At 44.6% G+C, this 17280-nt stretch overlaps 1 protein-coding gene across 1 annotated transcript in view; it reads left to right on the top strand.

The window, feature by feature from the left end:
- Positions 1-12384: 12384 nt before the first annotated feature.
- Positions 12385-17280, top strand: part of LOC143776769 (tetraspanin-11-like) — a 72048-nt gene continuing 67152 nt past the window's right edge. The window contains exon 1 of the mRNA XM_077266495.1: positions 12385-12539. The gene's annotated coding sequence lies outside the window, so the exon portion shown is untranslated. The remainder of the gene's footprint in view (positions 12540-17280) is intronic.

The raw sequence follows: 17280 nt of genomic DNA, 5'->3' as shown, positions 1-17280 counted from the left end.
GATTTTTACACTAGTGTACTAAATACATATTTACAATTCTTTACAAAGCTGTCCGGAGACACTACTTTTCAATGGGATCAGGCAATAACTTAATGTCTTTGATAACTGGTCTATATCCCTATATTGAAAGAAGGTTGGGTGTCTCCCAACCTCTAATGATCCCCTTTGAACTTTCAACTGAGCTGAATAAACTGTATATGAAGGAGTTGAGGATGAGAGATAAGTCAGAATGTCTTAGTTTTTCTAATGGAGGTTATCCAAGATGAGACAACTATGGCTGCTTTCTTAAAAAACTGCTGTTTTTTTGGAAGCAATGCCAAGAAGCCATGTTTTTCTAATTTTGGACAACCCGTTCAATATTCCCACCCAACTTTGTTGGACAATTAAATAGCCATTTAGCCTATACGTAGCACGATTTCACGGGACTAATTAGCCTGGCCAACGAAGAGCGACTTCTTCTTACCCCTATCTGGTACTCATCAACCCTGGTGCATTTCCCGATGATTTGTCAATCTTCGACTTGAAAGGAGACTGAACATCATCATCTGTATATAGTTATGGGGACAGATATATTTGCCTAAATTGATTTATTTAATAGGAGCCACTTGGACTTGGACTATGGAAAATAAATAGTTAATTGACTGCTCTCGAAGAGTGTTTCAGGCATGAATAGTAATAGTTTATTGACTTCTATGGAAGAGTGTTGTGGCCATGCTCAGTGATCTGTGTATCTGTATGTAAATGTTAGTTTTCATTGTCTTCTTGTTTGCATTGACAGCAAGATGACCACTGAGAAGTGACCTCTAAAGTATAAGCCTATACGGAGATGTATTGTACTTCATGAGAGTGGTAAAATTTCTTTGATATCACTTACGCTTATTTGTGAAAAAAATGGTAAATTAGACGAAAATTTTGAAAATTTTGCAATTTTCAAACTTTTAATTCTTATGCCCTTATATCAGAGTCATATCGCACAAAATAGTTAATAAATAAATAACAATAAATAACATTTCCCACTAGTCTACTTTACATCGGCACAATTTTTTAAACAATTTTTTTTTATAGAAAGTAATAAGGCTTAAAACTTGACCAGCAATTTCTCATTTTTACAATAAAATTTACAAAACCTTTTTATTTAGGGACCACCTCACATTTGAAGAGACTTTGAGGGGCCTATATGACAGAAAATACCCAAGGGTGACTGTGGAGACATGGGGGTCAACAGGCGCCCAAGTCCGCTAGCCGGAACCGCATGGACCAGGGATTGTCCTGCCTAACACCCGCTCTCCCATTAACGTGAGCATCATGCTACTCAGACAACACAGGGTGAAGGTAAAACAGTGTGGCAATGCTTTATTGAACCACAAAACAGGCAGATAACACATAGAACAGTCCCAGCAAAATTCCCCAAGATGGTGCACATTAAAGAGTCTCACCTTTTCACTGACCTGCCAGGATAATGGCAGATGTTGCGTCAGAGCTCCCAGGGTCGGCTACCCCACCTTTGATACACACACAGAGAGGAGGTAACGACAAGCGTAGGAAGATGACAGTCCATTGAGTCCATATGAGGTACAAGGCCAGTTGACACAAGAGTCACAACCTGGCTTATCTGAACATCTCCATGGGGCCAGGCGACCAGCGGGTCCCAATCCTGGCTTTCTCCCAACATATCCATGGTTCAGCGATGGTCAATGGAGCAGATCTGTATTCTTCCAACTGGAGCCGAAAACCCCTAGGTTGTTTCCTGTAGAATGATAGATCCGTGTCACTCGTGATGGTGCTTTGATATTGGCTGCTATCCTGTCTCTGGCTGTCTCTCTCTCTCTATCTCTGAGTCTGTTTAATACAAAGGCTTGTAACCTATTTTTAGTTTTACCCAGTGTTCTTCAGTCCATCCTTACAGATAAAAGGAAGAATGGTGACAACCAACTTGCCTTGTTTGATTATGTAATCTATTTGCATAGATTTTCCTCTTCTGTTTTAAAAATCAACAAACTATCTGGGCTAGACAATGTGTAATTAGCATATCATTAGACCTCACTATTCATCTACTATATAATTGTCTAAGGGTCACTTCCGTCTTCCTGTCTGTCTGTCACGGATATTCATTGGTCGCGGCCTCTGTCTGTCATGGAATCTAAGTCGCTGATTGGTCGTGGCAAAACGCCCACTACCAATCAGCGACGCGCACAGTCCGGAAGAAAATGGCCACTGCCCGCACTCAGTGCCCGGCATCCGCATACACTCCTCCGGTCACCGCTCACACAGGGTTAATGCCGGCGGTAACGGACCGCGTTATGCCGCGGGTAACGCACTCCGTTACCGCCGTTATTAACCCTGTGTGACCAAGTTTTTACTATTGACGCAGCCTATGCTGCGTCAATAGTAAAAACATCTAATGTTAAAAATAATTTAAAAAATAAAAATCATTATATACTCACCTTCCGCCGCCTTTCCCCCTCCTCGTGATGCTCCGGCCGGTCCATGCAAGCGGCACGTTCCAGTCCCAAGGATGGTCTGCCAGAAGGACCTTCCATGACGTCACAGTCATGTGACCATGACGTGATCACAGGCCCTGCAATAAGGACCTTCCATGACGTCGCTGTCACATGACCGTGACGTCATGGAAGGTCCTTCTGGCATACCATCCTGGGACCTGAAGCTGCCGCCTGCGGTCGTCACAGTCATGTGACCGCGATGTGATCACAGGTCCTGTGCGAGGACCTGCCATGACGTCACGGTCATGTGACCGCGACGTCATCACACCCTGGGACTGGAAGCTGACGCATGCACCGTGCACAAGGCCAGGACTTCAATGGGCCTTCGGAGGGTGAGTATATGTTTATTTTTTATTTTAACTCTGTATACTACGTGGCTCTGTGCTGTATACTCCGTCGCTGGGCAATATACTACGTGGCTGGGCAACATACTACGTCACTGGCCAATATACTACGTCACTGGGCAATATACTACGTGGGCTGGACAATATACTACATGGCTGGGCAATATACTACGTGGCTGGGCAATATACTACGTGGGTTGTGCTGTATACTACGTGGCTGGGCAATATACTACGTGGCTGTGCAATATACTACGTGGCTGTGCAATATACTACATCACTGGGCAATATACTACGTCACTGGGCAATATACTACATGGCTGGGCAATATACTACGTGACTGGGCAATATACTATGTCACTGGGCAATATACTAGGTGGCTGGGCAATATACTACATGGCTGGGCAATATACTACATCACTGGGAAATATACTATGTCACTGGGCAATATACTACATGGCTGGGCAATATACTACGTCACTGGGCAATATACTACATGACTGGGCAATATACTACGTCACTGGGCAATATACTATGTGGGCTGGGCAATATACTATGTGGCTGTGCAATATACTACGTGGCTGGGCAATATACTACGTGGGCTGGGCCATATACTACGTGGCTGGGCCATATACTACGTGGCTGGGCAATATACTACGTGACTGGGCAATATACTATGTGGGCTGTGCTGTATACTACGTGGCTGGGCAATATACTACGTGGTTGGGCAATATACTACGTCGCTGGGCAATATACTACGTGGCTGTGCAATATACTACGTGACTGGGCAATATACTACGTGGCTGGGCAATATACTATGTGGCTGGGCAATATACTACGTGGCTGTGCAATATACTACAGGGCTGGGCAATATACTACGTGGACATGCATATTCTAGAATACCCGATGTGTTAGAATCGGGCCACCATCTAGTCAAAAATAAGAGCATACTATGTTATATCAAAAATCAGCTTACAAGTCAATATTCCAGGCTTACACAAACAAAAGTCTGTTTCCTTGACCAACCAGAAATCTACATTTAAATCCAACATATAGATCAAAAAAAAAAAATCAATTCTTCTTGGCAGGGCCGGCCTGAGAGATTACCGCGCCCTAGGCGAAACTATTTTGTTGCACCCCTACTATTCTTGGCAGTAGATGAAAACTGCCTGACGGAGGGTTAAGTATACGTATTTTTTTCTCTCGGGCGCCCCTCTTAGGAGCAAAATAAACGCGCGGGATCAAACACCTGTCAGCAGACGATGCAAACGACTCACGTCCGTAGTTTAGTGCCTCCTTTCCGTGCGTAAATTGAAGCTCAACGGTTAAATTTAATTATGGTAAAAAAATTTATGTACACTTTTCTTTCCATCCCTAAAACTTTTTGCCTTTTGAAAAGATTTTTATAATTTTTTCTATTTTTTCTCTGGCGCCCCCTTAGGGTCGGCGCCCTAGGCGGCCGCCTAGTTCGCCTATACGTTCGGGCCGGCCCTGCTTCTTGGTTTGCTAAACAAAGTCATCTGGGTAATTAAGATATAATCTGATTTCTTTACAGTGATGCCATTCTAAAAACTACACCCCTCAAGGTGTTAAAAACCACACATCTGGGTGAGGCGGGACACTGAGGTCCATCTACACAGCTGTGCTCCACCTGTCTACCCTGGTAACACATTTTATTTACCATACTTATGCTATTGCAGAGTAGTAGTAGTGTTCTGCAGAGTAGTCTTCATACTGTCGGCACTATATTCCTAGGAGGTCACAGACCTTGATACATACATTTTGTTTACTCTACTCCCATAGCTTTGAATGCAGCTCTTTTTTCCACATGTGACGTATAGGATAGCAGTATAGCACAGTGTCCCCCCTTTTTGGGTGCTCTGTTTTTGTTATATTATTATTGCATTATATTCTATGTTTTTAACAAATGACTGTTGTGAATTTGCTTTTTGCTCCCTCTAGTGGTTACTAGTTTTTTGACTCTGGTTTTTCTGTCATTCCTTTTATCCGCACCTGGGTCGTTAGTTAGGGGTGTTGCTATATAAGCTCCCTGGACCTTCAGTTCAATGCCTGGCAACGTAGTTATCAGAGCTAGTCTGCTGTGCTCTTGTCTACTGATCCTGGTTCCAGTTATATCAGCTAAGTCTGCCTTTTGCTTTTTGCTATTTGTTTTGGTTTTGTATTTTTGTCCAGCTTGTTCCAAATCTATATCCTGACCTTTGCTGGAAGCTCTAGGGGGCTGGTGTTCTCCCCCCGGACCGTTAGACGGTTCGGGGGTTCTTGAATTTCCAGTGTGGATTTTGATAGGGTTTTTGTTGACCATATAAGTTACCTTTCTTTATTCTGCTATCAGTAAGCGGGCCTCTCTGTGCTAAACCTGGTTCATTTCTGTGTTTGTCATTTCCTCTTACCTCACCGTCATTATTTGTGGGGGGCTTCTATCCAGCTTTGGGGTCCCCTTCTCTGGAGGCAAGAAAGGTCTTTGTTTTCCTCTACTAGGGGTAGCTAGATTCTCCGGCTGGCGCGTGTCATCTAGAATCAACGTAGGAATGATCCCCGGCTACTTCTAGTGTTGGCGTTAGGAGTAGATATATGGTCAACCCAGTTACCACTGCCCTATGAGCTGGATTTTTGTATTCTGCAGACTTCCACGTTCCTCTGAGACCCTCGCCATTGGGGTCATAACAGTTTGCCAGGCCAGTATTAAATGTTTAATGCATTGCAGAAGAGGGATTATAAGAAAGAAGATTCTGAGTTTTTTTTTTTCTCCTTCCCCTTTACCTCAGAGTGGCTATGCTTGCTGCAGACATGAATGTCCAGACCTTGATTACAAGTGTGGACCAGCTGGCTACTCGTGTGCAGGGCATACAAGACTATGTTATCAGAAATCCTAGGTCAGAACCTAAAATACCGATTCCTGAACTGTTTTCCGGAGACAGGTTTAAGTTTAGGAATTTCGTGAATAATTGTAAATTGTTTTTGTCCCTGAGACCCTGTTCATCAGGAGATTCTGCTCAGCAAGTAAAAATTGTTATTTCGTTCTTACGGGGCGACCCTCAGGATTGGGCTTTTTCGCTGGCGCCAGGAGATCCGGCATTGGCTGATCTTGATGCGTTTTTTCTGGCGCTCGGTTTACTTTATGAGGAACCCAATCTTGAGATTCAGGCAGAAAAGGCCTTGCTGTCTATGTCTCAGGGGCAGGACGAGGCTGAAGTGTATTGCCAAAAATTTCGGAAATGGTCCGTGCTGACACATTGGAACGAGTGTGCACTGGCCGCTAATTTTAGAAATGGCCTTTCTGAAGCCATTAAGAATGTTATGGTGGGTTTTCCCATTCCCACAGGTCTGAATGATACTATGGCACTGGCTATTCAAATTGACCGGCGGTTGCGGGAGCGCAAAACCGCAAATTCCCTCATGGTGTTGTCTGAACAGACACCTAATTCGGTGCAATGTGATAGAAAAACCGCAAATTCCCTCATGGTGTTGTCTGAACAGACACCTGATTTAATGCAATGTGATAGAATCCTGACTAGAAATGAGCGGAAAATTCATAGACGCCGGAATGGCTTGTGCTACTACTGTGGTGATTCTACACATGTTATCTCAGCATGCTCTAAACGTATAGCTAAGGTTGTTAGTCCTGTCACCGTTGGTAATTTGCAACCTAAATTTATTCTGTCTGTAACTTTGATTTGCTCACTGTCGTCTTTTCCTGTCATGGCGTTTGTAGATTCGGGTGCTGCCCTGAGTCTCATGGATCTCTCATTTGCTAAGCGCTGTGGATTTACTCTTGAACCATTAGAAAATCCTATTCCTCTTAGGGGTATTGATGCTACACCATTGGCAGCAAATAAACCGCAGTATTGGACTCAGGTTACCATGTGCATGACTCCTGAACACCGCGAGGTGATACGTTTCCTGGTTTTACATAAAATGCATGATTTGGTCGTTTTAGGGCTGCCATGGTTACAGACCCATAATCCAGTCCTGGACTGGAAGGCTATGTCAGTCTCAAGTTGGGGCTGTCGTGGTATTCATGAGGATTCCCTGCCTGTGTCTATTGCTTCTTCTACGCCTTCGGAAGTTCCGGAGTATTTGTCTGATTATCAGGATGTCTTCAGTGAGTCTGAGTCCAGTGCACTGCCTCCTCATAGGGACTGTGACTGTGCTATAGATTTGATCCCAGGCAGTAAATTTCCTAAGGGAAGACTGTTTAATCTGTCGGTACCTGAACATACCGCTATGCGTTCATATATCAAGGAGTCTCTGGAAAAAGGACATATTCGTCCGTCTTCTTCCCCTCTTGGTGCGGGATTCTTTTTTGTGGCAAAAAAGGACGGATCTTTGAGACCTTGTATTGATTATCGGCTTTTAAATAAGATCACTGTCAAATTTCAGTATCCTTTACCGCTGTTGTCTGACTTGTTTGCCCGGATTAAGGGTGCCAAGTGGTTCACCAAGATAGACCTTCGTGGTGCGTACAACCTTGTGCGCATTAAGCAAGGTGATGAATGGAAAACCGCATTCAATACGCCCGAAGGTCATTTTGAGTACTTGGTGATGCCTTTTGGGCTCTCCAATGCGCCTTCAGTTTTTCAGTCCTTTATGCATGACATTTTCCAGAAGTATCTGGATAAATTTTTGATTGTTTATCTGGATGATATTTTGGTTTTTTCTGATAATTGGGATTCGCATGTGGAGCAGGTCAGGTTGGTCTTTAAAATTTTGCGTGAAAATTCTTTGTTTGTCAAGGGCTCAAAGTGTCTCTTTGGTGTACAGAAGGTTCCCTTTTTGGGGTTCATTTTTTCCCCTTCTGCTGTGGAGATGGACCCAGTCAAGGTCCGAGCTATTCTTGATTGGACTCAGCCCTCGTCAGTTAAGAGTCTTCAGAAGTTCTTGGGCTTCGCTAACTTCTACCGTCGTTTTATCGCTAATTTTTCTAGCATTGTGAAACCTTTGACGGATATGACCAAGAAGGGCTCCGATGTAGCTAACTGGGCTCCTGCTGCCGTGGAGGCTTTCCAGGAGTTGAAACGCCGGTTTACTTCGGCGCCTGTTTTGTGCCAGCCTGACGTCTCACTTCCCTTTCAGGTTGAGGTGGATGCTTCGGAGATTGGGGCAGGGGCCGTTTTGTCGCAGAGAGGCCCTGGTTGCTCTGTTATGAAGCCTTGTGCCTTTTTCTCTAGGAAATTTTCGCCTGCCGAGCGAAATTATGATGTGGGCAATCGGGAGTTGTTGGCCATGAAATGGGCATTTGAGGAGTGGCGTCATTGGCTCGAGGGTGCTAAGCATCGTGTGGTGGTCTTGACTGATCACAAAAATCTGATGTATCTCGAGTCTGCTAAACGCCTTAATCCGAGACAGGCCCGCTGGTCATTGTTTTTCTCCCGCTTTGATTTTGTTGTCTCGTATTTACCAGGTTCAAAGAATGTGAAGGCCGATGCTCTTTCTAGGAGCTTTGTGCCTGATGCTCCTGGAGTCGCTGATCCTGTTGGTATTCTTAAAGATGGAGTTATCTTGTCAGCTATTTCTCCGGATCTGCGACGTGTGTTGCAGAGATTTCAGGCTGATAGGCCTGAGTCTTGTCCACCTGACAGACTGTTTGTCCCGGATAAGTGGACCAGCAGAGTCATTTCCGAGGTTCATTCCTCGGTGTTGGCAGGTCACCCGGGAATTTTTGGCACCAGAGATCTGGTGGCCAGGTCCTTTTGGTGGCCTTCCTTGTCAAGGGATGTGCGGTCATTTGTGCAGTCCTGTGGGACTTGTGCTCGAGCTAAGCCTTGCTGTTCTCGTGCCAGCGGTTTGCTCTTGCCCTTGCCTGTCCCGAAGAGACCTTGGACACATATCTCCATGGATTTCATTTCTGATCTTCCGCTATCTCAGGGCATGTCCGTTATCTGGGTGATATGTGATCGCTTCTCCAAGATGGTCCATTTGGTTCCTTTGCCTAAGCTGCCTTCCTCTTCCGATCTGGTTCCTGTGTTTTTCCAGAACGTGGTTCGTTTGCACGGCATCCCTGAGAATATTGTGTCAGACAGAGGATCCCAGTTCGTTTCCAGGTTCTGGCGATCCTTTTGTAGTAGGATGGGCATTGATTTGTCGTTTTCGCCTGCTTTCCATCCTCAGACTAATGGACAGACGGAGCGAACCAATCAGACTTTGGAGGCTTATTTGAGGTGTTTTGTCTCTGCTGATCAGGACGATTGGGTGACATTCTTGCCGTTGGCTGAGTTTGCCCTTAATAATCGGGCTAGTTCCGCCACCTTGGTTTCGCCTTTTTTCTGCAACTCTGGTTTCCATCCTCGCTTTTCTTCGGGTCATGTGGAGCCTTCTGACTGTCCTGGGGTGGATTCTGTGGTGGATAGGTTGCAGCAGATCTGGAATCATGTGGTGGACAACTTGAAGTTGTCACAGGAGAAGGCTCAGCGCTTTGCCAACCGCCGCCGCGGTGTGGGTCCCCGACTACGCGTTGGGGATTTGGTGTGGCTTTCTTCCCGCTTTGTTCCTATGAAGGTCTCCTCTCCCAAATTTAAACCTCGTTTTATTGGGCCTTACAAGATATTGGAAATCCTTAATCCTGTATCTTTTCGTCTGGATCTTCCTGTGTCGTTTGCTATTCACAATGTATTTCATAGGTCCTTGTTGCGGCGGTACATTGTGCCTGTAGTTCCTTCTGCTGAGCCTCCTGCTCCGGTGTTGGTTGAGGGCGAGTTGGAGTACGTGGTGGAGAAGATCTTGGATTCTCGCCTCTCCAGGCGGAGGCTTCAGTACCTGGTCAAGTGGAAGGGCTATGGTCAGGAGGATAATTCCTGGGTGGTCGCCTCTGATGTTCATGCGGCCGATTTAGTTCGTGCCTTTCATGCCGCTCATCCTGATCGCCCTGGTGGTCGTGGTGAGGGTTCGGTGACCCCTCACTAAGGGGGGGGTACTGTTGTGAATTTGCTTTTTGCTCCCTCTAGTGGTTACTAGTTTTTTGACTCTGGTTTTTCTGTCATTCCTTTTATCCGCACCTGGGTCGTTAGTTAGGGGTGTTGCTATATAAGCTCCCTGGACCTTCAGTTCAATGCCTGGCAACGTAGTTATCAGAGCTAGTCTGCTGTGCTCTTGTCTACTGATCCTGGTTCCAGTTATATCAGCTAAGTCTGCCTTTTGCTTTTTGCTATTTGTTTTGGTTTTGTATTTTTGTCCAGCTTGTTCCAAATCTATATCCTGACCTTTGCTGGAAGCTCTAGGGGGCTGGTGTTCTCCCCCCGGACCGTTAGACGGTTCGGGGGTTCTTGAATTTCCAGTGTGGATTTTGATAGGGTTTTTGTTGACCATATAAGTTACCTTTCTTTATTCTGCTATCAGTAAGCGGGCCTCTCTGTGCTAAACCTGGTTCATTTCTGTGTTTGTCATTTCCTCTTACCTCACCGTCATTATTTGTGGGGGGCTTCTATCCAGCTTTGGGGTCCCCTTCTCTGGAGGCAAGAAAGGTCTTTGTTTTCCTCTACTAGGGGTAGCTAGATTCTCCGGCTGGCGCGTGTCATCTAGAATCAACGTAGGAATGATCCCCGGCTACTTCTAGTGTTGGCGTTAGGAGTAGATATATGGTCAACCCAGTTACCACTGCCCTATGAGCTGGATTTTTGTATTCTGCAGACTTCCACGTTCCTCTGAGACCCTCGCCATTGGGGTCATAACAATGACCTAATTAAAATTATTTGTTTTAGTTTAGATTTTGGCCATTTATTATGTTAGTCCGAATTTGTGTTGTTGTATTGACTTGAAGTGCCAGACATTTTCTATATGGACACCCTTGGATAAGTTACTATGTGCAACATGATGCCCGTATTGTTAGGATTAGAAATAGTGCTGACCACTGGGTTGCCACTCTGTTAGATCCACAGTACAAGAGTAAATTTTGCCAGATGCTTCCGACCCTGGAAAGGGACTTGCGCATGCTGGAGTATCGATAAACACTTGTAGACAATCATAAGAGTGGTTTTCTACTAGACAGCAGTGAGGCACACAATGTACATCACAATTATAGACCGCCAACCCCGGAAAGTTGAGTCGTCAAAACATTAGCAGCAGCAGCAGTGTAAGTGGTAGAAGAAATTTCTGTGAGTCATTTCACACATTTTTTGGACCAGCAGAACAGAGTACAAGTCTGAATGCCTGGAGAGGATGGTGCAGGAGTATCTCTAATTCAATATCAATGTCATCAGGGGGAATTTGGACCCTTTTGCATTTTGGCCTTCAAAAATGGATGAGTGGTCTGAGCTCGCCTGTCACGCCTTGAAGATTTTGTCATGCCCGGCAACCAGCGTTCTCTCAGAATGTGTCTTCAGAGCTGCTTGTGGTATCCTGACAGATAAGTGTATCCGGCTGCCCCCTGAAAGTACTGACTGCCTAACTTTCATCAAGATGAACAAGTCATGGATCTCTAATGACTTTTGCACACTAGATGCAGACTGGGCAGACTAATCGATTTGTATAGTTTTTAGTGTCGTGCACTGATCTCGCATTATTGCAGTCTGTGACACCTTTGTCGTGGTTTCTGTGCCTGCTGTTGCTATTGCTGCTGATGTTACAAACATCAGTTGGGCCTCCATCTGGTGGGGTGCCTGTAGTGGAAGGGGTCTCGGAGCACCATTATACTATTTCTACTTTGGGGAAATGGATGCCACTTTACTGGTGTGTGACAATCATTTTTTTAAATGTTTGCATTGCAAGTTTGGTCTCCTTCATGTGTGTTGCCTGAATTTGGCAGGCCCATCAGAGCACCAGGCCTACGCCTGCCACTCGTCCACCTGTTACTGATCAATGTTTCAGCTAGAAATGCTGCTCCGAGCCCTGTTCCATGCATCCATGCTGCACAATTATACTATTTGTACTCTGGGTAATAGATGCCACTTTTCATGGTGTCTGCCCCTAATTTCAGTTATTTTGCCAGCTTTTTGACAACCCCCCCCCCCCCCCCGCCCCTGAAGGTGTTTTCTATGAATTTGGTGTTGCTTCCCATTGAATTCAATGGGGTTCGGATATGTTTGGAGAACTGATATATTTTGCCGATCCCGGCCAAAACGAACCTTAAAAGGTTTACTCATCTCTACTAGTAAGCACGGTTTAGTAGTTGGCCAGGATCATTGGAGTGCACTGTTACTTCCTAATCCCAGCAGTGCTTACAAGCTGGAAAGCAGCGGTGGTCGGCCTCCTCGGCAACCAGCTGTAAATAGGAAAAGAAAAAAGTGTTCATATCTCAAAAAAAGGCTGCAAATATTAACAAGTAAAAATAAGCACAATAGAACAGTATTCATAAAATATCCATCTATAAAAATAGGAATAACCATTTTATGTGTCAATTTAATTTCCCAAAAAATGAGGCACTGGAGGCAAATAGATAATTCCTCCAGTAGATGGCAGCAGTCAACTACCATCGTGGCTCATCTCTACATGGAAAAAGTTGGAGCGCCTCCAAGTAAAAGTTCAATTAGTTTTCCTCCTCATTCTCCGAAACTATCATAACACAGGATCTGCTTCAGTCAGCCTAATGATGAGACATGCTCGTTAAAAGCCGCTGTCTCATGCTCAATAAAGCCACTAGCTCTTGGAAAAAAAAACCCTTCATCATTGATTACACTGTGTTTTGTTCAGTTTCCGCAGAGGACACATAAAAATTCTCCTGTTCAACAGTAAACACAACAAGGCGGTAAGTGAAGGCTGCAGAAGCCTATGTTATAGCATTTTAATACTGATTATAATAGTCTTATTGTTGTACTTATGTGATCATTGTAGATATGTCCTTTGGGTTAATAGTATTTGTGTATAGATGTACCAGAGCTGAATGTGTCATTTAACTGTTTTCGCTTGTGCCTGATGATTACTCTGCAGTCCTTAGTAAAATCACATAAGGAGGCCTCCTGTTGGCGGTTATATAGTAGATCAGGTCAGCAATTCGGATGTAGTTAAAGCTGATTCATGTTAATCAATGTGTCTAATTAACATTTTGTACTTTACATAGTTTTGTCTTGACTATGGTAACACGTGTGGTGATGTAGCAGAGCTGAATGTGTCATTTAACTGTTTTCGCTTGTGCATGATGATCACTCTGCAGTCCTATGTAAAATCACATAAGGAAACCTCCTGTTGGCGGTTATATAGTATATTGTGAAGGTCAGCGACTTGTAGTTAAAGTTGATTCATGCTAATCAATCAATGTTTTTAATCACCATATTGTAGTTTACATATTGTCTTGCTGTACCTTGACTATGGGAACACGTGTACTGATGTAGCAGAGCTGGATATGCCATTAAACCCATCAGAGCTGCATCGCTGAGTACCATAACAGCTGCCTAAGTGGAGATAATGTGTGTAGGATTCCATGCATAATGAACGGGAACACATCAATATATCACAACCTCATAACTCTATTACCTTTTTTATGATTTATGCTTTAATTTTGACATAATCTACTATAAAATAGATTTTTCTATAAATTTGAACTTAAATAGAGTTACACTAAGAAATAGATTTTTTTATGATTTCTCTACACCGTTATGTGTATACAGCTCCGATGCAGACCTATATGTCTCCATGGTTACAGAGTAGTAAATAAGAAACAAGTCCTTTGTATAGTCAAATTCTGCAGCCATGTGTTTGGCATAGTGAACACTGTGTTGGCACCCATTATAATCAGTATATATTGGGAAAATTTCCTAAAATGTACCTCCTACGTATACCGCTGTGTAGGCATATATTGGTATACATCACTCATTAGGGACAAAAGAAAACCCCATATACTGCACTTTATAGATTTTTTCGGTGTGTGTAAAGCACAATTTGCTGCCATAAATGATTGAAAAAAAAGATGTGAATTCCACTGGATAAAATCCAAAAAGTGACTATTTTGGCATCTGTTCGGGGAGTAAATTCGTATGGATCCATTTAACATATGTAATCCTGAGCTTTTCTTTCGTTATATGTTAAATACAATGTGCACAAACTGTACCCTCTACTAGCGACCATGATGTTATAGTGGGAAGGCTTATGTATCGCTTATTGACGGCATCCCTGCATGGTGTCCCCTTCCCCCTCCATGCAGGGACGCCGGCATTCTCACCTCCCTGGCCCTGACGTGCTCCTGCGTTCTATTCCTGTGCACGCTGTGCAGAGTGTCTGCATCATACCTAGGCGCTCATGCTGCGCACGCTCTCCTGTTCTTAAAAGGGCAGCGCGCACATATACTAAATGTCCTCATCCTGTTGGCATAGTGTGAATCTGTCCCAAGTGTCCGTCCTGTTGGCACAGTCTGAACCTGTCCCAAGTGTCCGTCCTGTTGGCACAGTCTGAACCTGTCCCAAGTGTCCGTCCTGTTGGCACAGTCTGAACCTGTCCCAAGTGTCCGTCCTGTTGGCATAGTCTGAACCTGTCCCAAGCGACCCTCCTGTTGGCACAGTGTGAATCTGTCCCAAGCAGCAGTCCTGTTGGCACAGTCTGAACCTGTCCCAAGCGGCCGTCCTGTTGGCACGGTCTGAACCTGTCCCAAGCAGCAGTCCTGTTGGCACAGTGTGAACCTGTCCCAAGCAGCCATCCTGTTGGCACAGTCTGAACCTGTCCGAAGTGGCCGTCCTGTTGGCACAGTGTGAACCTGTCTCAAGCGGCCTTCCTGTTGGCACAGTCTGAACCCATCCCAAATGGCCGTTATGTTGGCACAGTGTGAACCTGTCCCAAGCAGCAGTCCTGTTGGCACAGTATGAACCTGTCCCAAGCAGCAGTCCTGTTGGCACAGTGTGAACCTGTCCCAAGCAGCAGTCCTGTTGGCACAGTATGAACCTGTCCCAAGAGGCTGTCCTGTCCTGTTTAGGAATCTGAGTAAAGGGCTAGACCCGTGGGGTCAGCTGTTACTCCCGGACGTTGCCCTGGAGTGGCACCTGGCAGCTACCTGCCACACAAGCCTGACCTCACCACTAGAGACTCCAGTGAACACAAGATAGCTGCTTAGTCACGCCCCTCCATGGTAAGTCCGGTCTGTGGCACAGTGAGTCCACGAACCATGGGCGCCACCTGCGTGCATGACAGCTTAAAGGGGTTGTCCAGGTTTGACACAAAAATCTGCAGTCACTCTATGTGCAGTCGCTCTATATGTACAGTGTGCATAGACAACCCCTTTAAGACCCCCATGCAAGTTAGATTAAGGTCAACCAAACCCACCCATTTTTGCAGGAAAATGCAGGAGTGTTCGATTAAAGTCAATACCTTCTTAGCTGCGGGTTATCACTAGTGAATTACAGAAAGACAAGAACTTCCTTTAGGAAACAAAGAGGCGCTATATACCAGCACCACTTATTTTTCCATCTTTTATATGCATTCCAGACTATAGATGAGATCGAACTCATGTCCAATGTTCAAGAATTTGCTATACCCACCATTTCCTCATTACATCAGGCAGAGAAAGATCACATAACCTCTGGTGGGCTATCCCATAATGCCTTCCAGCTATGACGTCACCTGGTGTAGCACAATCCAATCAGGAAGGACTATTGGAGCCAGTATAAAAACAGAAGCAGGAAATGCAGCAGTCAGTTTTGGTGAATCAGGATAGTGAGAACAAAGTGTCTGTGACATTAACATGTGAAGAAGACAGAACAGTGTCATATACATTTTTCTGGGCAACTGATGGCTTTGGAGAACTATTGCATTAGGCTCACTGTGAGCTCCCAGGTTCGTGTGGGTACACAGGCTCTGGGAGTGGTGCAGCAGGCAGAAAGATACATGGGGAGTGAGGACTTGGCACACTCAATTTCAAAAGTATGGGTGCGGTCGAATGAAGCTACAATTAATGCAGAGATGGCAGAATGAGGGTTAACCTGCTGCATTGTGGGTATGCAGAATCCGAGAGATAGGGCACAAATGGAGGGACATACCAAACACAGGAATCTAGATCCTTACTCCGCAGACACAGGTTAGTGTCTTAGTGGGCCTTAAAAAGGATTAAGGAGATGACACATTAAGCCACACTGGGAAACCTTCAAAACCCGACGTGGAGCACAACAGAGGGCAACAGACCCAGGTGAAGGAAGCGGATTCACGTGTACAACATTTTGATTCCAAATCTGGTAAATTTGGAAAGATTTGCTCATCTCTACCCCAAACTATGTTGAGTACTATGGTATCGGCAATATATTCCAGTTTAGACTACTTTTCCACAGTGCATCATTTCAGAGTAAACACCTCCAAACACCATCCTCATTGTAAGAATACGTTCTCGCACCCTCTCATTTTTATTAACGAAAGGGAATGAGAAATTCCCTGCTCATTTTTTTAGCCCTTATATTGGATATACTTTACCACGTAACAAAGTTTCACATCTGTCTACTCTCTTCTTCGCTCGGATGTATTTCACCAGGCAGAAAACACTTATTGAGTTCACGACTTATTAAAATTGCAATTTACCACGAGGGGAATCGGAATTGCACACAGATGGGGTAATTTAAGTTAAAAAGAACTCCGAATTGAATGTGTTATTTTCCTTCTGTGTGTTCGAGCTTCTTTTCACTACTTAAGAATAGGTAATTTAGTTGCGGAAGAAGCGGCAAATCCAGGTCAACAGAGGTTTTATTCTCCTCATCTTGTATTAGAAATATACGTAATTACACAGAGAAAGATTCTGTACAATCGTAATGATCGGAAAGATAAAACAGGTTGGATGAGTGAACTTCTTTTCATTGACTTGACCCCATAGTTGTAAAAAAGGGGGTCACATCATTACATTGTGCTGATGGAGTGCAATGCACTTTCTTCTATAGACCATTGGCCTACCTCAACACCGGAACACCCAACCATGGGCTCTGACTCTGATACAATATTGGACCCCAAAAGTCAGATAGAACCTCATTCAGAGTTAAATTTTTTTTACATTGATACAAATTCTTGGTCATACTTTAAGATTGCGATTCGTTAAGGACGATTCTTGTGGTATTAGACCATCTTCAAACTCTTTGCCAAGATCTGGAGATAGGTAGTGGCTTCATACAGTAGTAAAGTCAGTGAAGCTCTAGAAATCCTACAGGTTGTAGGAGATTTTGCTACATGGATAGGCAACCAAAGACAAAGGAGGTATGGTTGATCAAAATGACATGGGAAGTATTAGGCCATCTTCAAACTCTTTGAAAAGATCCGGAAATAGGTAGTGGCACCATACCATTGCTGTTACACACGTGGATCGTGGACCCACTGTGCCACAAAACAGACTTACCTAGGAGTAACATGGCTAAGCAGATACCTGATTTTCGCTAGAGCTCCTGATGGTGGAGTTAGGCTTGAGCTGCAGGTAGCCACCAGGTAGCACTCCTAGGCATTCCCTAGTACTAGAGCAGCTGACCCCAAGGGTCAGGATCACAGACATGGACTCGGAGTCACTGGACAGGACAGGTCTCGAAACCTGCTCAGAC

The sequence above is a fragment of the Ranitomeya variabilis genome, chromosome 5 (assembly GCF_051348905.1).
Source record: "Ranitomeya variabilis isolate aRanVar5 chromosome 5, aRanVar5.hap1, whole genome shotgun sequence".
Taxonomy (NCBI): Eukaryota; Metazoa; Chordata; class Amphibia; order Anura; family Dendrobatidae; genus Ranitomeya; species Ranitomeya variabilis.
This window is presented reverse-complemented; position numbering and strand designations above follow the sequence as displayed.